The sequence below is a fragment of the Cucurbita pepo genome, unplaced genomic scaffold, assembly GCF_002806865.2.
Source record: "Cucurbita pepo subsp. pepo cultivar mu-cu-16 unplaced genomic scaffold, ASM280686v2 Cp4.1_scaffold002156, whole genome shotgun sequence".
NCBI lineage: Eukaryota > Viridiplantae > Streptophyta > Magnoliopsida > Cucurbitales > Cucurbitaceae > Cucurbita > Cucurbita pepo.
The window spans coordinates 1-3261 of NW_019648247.1; the positions used below are offsets into that span (position 1 = coordinate 1).

Sequence of the window (3261 nt, forward strand, 5' to 3'; positions counted from 1 at the left end):
TTGTAGTTATGAACTCTTTTCAACAAGGATTTGTCCTTTGATGCTCATGGGTCGTTGTAGTTAAAATAAAGATAATGGTTCGGAAATGAAATGGCCAGTATAGCTCAATTGATAGAGCAGAGGACTCAAAATCTTCATGTCACCCGTTCAAATCAAATTTACTATTAAAATAAATAAAAAAAGTCTAATGTGTCGGAAATGAAATGATTAAAGAGTTTATCAATTTGTGAACTTCAACCAATAAGGAGTTGAGATCAATATGAAAATGAGATACCTTTCACTCCCGTGATACTGTTTACACTACAAGTAGACTTGTTAAATGGATGTCACAACCCAGCATAAGAGGAATGTTTCCGCACATAATACGTTCTCAAAGAAATATACTTGCAAACTCAACGGAGAGATAACTTCTATTTATCATCGGGAGCAGATATCACAACATCTTGTCCTAACTCAGATAACATGAATCTCATCCTAAGGATTGTCATGCGTTTTCACGCACTTGGAAGATGTTACACACGTGCAACTGACTCAAACGTGGAAAGTAAAAGTTGCTCCTTGACATATGGCTCTCCCTGATTTGTTCATTTGGCCTCGAACCGGGGTGATACACCTTGTTGATATAGATAGTAATTACATTTTTTTTTAAAATTTCTCAACTATGGTATCTTTAAGATTACATTCATTTAAATATGATTTACTAATAGATGCTCGTTAACTCTTTAATAGTTCCCGTATTATAACTTGATAACATGAATGCAACGAGGCACATAATCATAAATCGTATCTAAGGAGTAACAAATCACAAACAAACATCTAAACATGTATTAATGGGTGTTATGTTTTGATTAACTGATTTTCAGTTAATTACCATATATGATGATATGACTGTTGTACACTAACGGAAAATATTTCTTTCGGTTTCCTCTCGTACATTAACGGAAATAAAGGAAAGAAGATTAATGCACATTAACGGAAAAATGATCTATATAAACTGAATTCCCAAACCCAAAATCACACACCACAAGAAAATATTTGGTTTTTGGAGAGATGAACATGCACAAGTTTGTGTGGATCTTTCTTACTATAATCGCCATGCTATCTCTTTCGGTTTCCTCTCGTATATTCTTCTCTCTTCATCTCGATCACCTAGTTTTTCTCTTTTAGAGTTGTTTTTTGTAATAAATTTTTGAGTAATTGAAGTCGTGTTTATTCTCGTATCTTTTTTATCTAATAGTTTGATTCAGCTGACTTATTTATTTTATATGTTGAAATTTGATGTAGATAGGGGAGGAATGATCGGACATTTTATTCCATTAACTTGTGATACAAATTGTGCGGACAGGGGTGAGATTGCAGACAAAAAATGCTTAAGCTCATGCCTTCATAGAGGATTTGTATACGGAGTATGCCTTCCAAATACAAAGTTTGTATCATGTTGTTGTAGCTATAAGTGAGATCCAACAAAGTTACTATGACTCGGTATGAAATAAATTATCTTGAATAATAAATCGAAAGTTTGTTATTATTCTCTCTAAAATGAATTACTAATCTTAAAGTTCCCGCATAATTGTAATAATCCGAAATTTTCTACTTAATTTAAGGTCGCTATTGTATACAAATCATAAACATTAAATGCGGAAATACTTCATTTAACCTTTCGTAAAACATAACCTTCAGCTTCAAACACAACCATGGACTTACGTGTTTTAAAAACACTTTTAAAAACGACACAACAAAACACTAAATAAAATAAATAAACGTTTAAATTAAAAACAACATTCTATTCTATCATAATTCTAAGAAAATAAATACAACTACCCTATGCATGTGTTATGGTCTCGAGTTGCGATGTCGTCGTCAGCCGTACAGGAATGCCTTACCTTATCTTGAAAAATGTATATATAACTCTATTTTTATTAAAAAAATCTTATTTTCTATTGTTATTATTAAAATAAAAAAAAAAGTTGATTGAGATTTTTTAATGTTAAAAGATGAATTTGATAATTCACTCGAGCTCAACTAATGCTCTTACGCAATTATATAACCTAACATGCTATCTAATTTTTTTTAATAACAAGCAAGATATAAACAATCCTTGGAACATTCAAGAGTTTATAACTAACTAATTATGTTGGCATGTTCGAGAAATGTCGGCGTGTTTGGGCAACTAATTTGTTTGGGATAATGAAAGAAAATATTGGCATGTTTGGGACGATCAAAGAAACAACTAACTAATTTGTTTTGGGATGATGAAAGAAAATGTTGGCATGTTTGAGACAACCAAAGAACTAACTAATTAATTGTCTACCGTATGTTGGCATGCAAGAAATAACTAACTAATTAGGTTGGCATAACTAACTAATTTTGTTTGGGACGATGAAAGAAAATGTTGGCATGTTTTGGAAATCTTGGCATGGAAAATAACTAACTAATTAGGTTGGCATAACTAACTAAATTTTTGGACGTTAGCAACCTAAATTTCCCTTTTAATCTAGAGTCATTACTATACCTCTAACCTTAAGAGGAATTATTTAAATGTACTCTTTATAGTATTAATATTAATTCATACCTCCTTTATTAGTTTGTGAATAAATAAATATCAATAAAAGAAAAGAAAAACAATACTGAATTAGATACCTTATACTAGCCTATATTTCATTAAATGCAATTCTAACTGACCTATACTATTAATGCGAATACAGCTCAACCTATACTACTAATGCAAATACAATTCAGCCTATACTAACCTATTCAATGAATGCAATTACAATTCAACTTATGCTAACCTATACTATTAAATTGAAAAGCGAATCTATCTTATGCATGCGCCACGGTCACGGGATATGCGTTGCTTTCATTGGTCTCACATGGGTGCCTTGCCTTTTATTTGAAAATGTAGTAGCACGAGGCTTGAGNATTAGGTTGGCATAACTAATTAATTTTGTTTGGGACTATGAAAGAAAATGTTGGCATGCTTTGGAAATTTTGGCATGGGAAAATAACTAACTAGGTTGGCATAACTAACTAAATTTTTTGGACTCTAGCAATCTAAATTTCCCTTTTAATCTAGAGTCATTACTATACCTCTAACCTCTCTTTATAGTTATTAATATTAATTCATACCTCCTTTATTAGCTTGTGAATAAATAAATATCAATAAAAGAAAAGAAAATAGATACCCTATATTTCATTAAATGCAATTCTAACTGACCTATATTATTAATGCGAATACAGCTCAACCTATACTACTAATGCAAA

The 3261-nt window shown here is 31.2% G+C and overlaps 1 long non-coding RNA gene across 1 annotated transcript; it reads left to right on the forward strand.

Moving 5' to 3' along the window:
• Window positions 1-1022: 1022 nt before the first annotated feature.
• LOC111786621 lies at window positions 1023-1534 on the forward strand. The gene is made up of 2 exons (XR_002813809.1): window positions 1023-1120; window positions 1285-1534. It is a non-coding gene; the product is annotated as an uncharacterized LOC111786621 (long non-coding RNA).
• Window positions 1535-3261: the final 1727 nt, after the last annotated feature.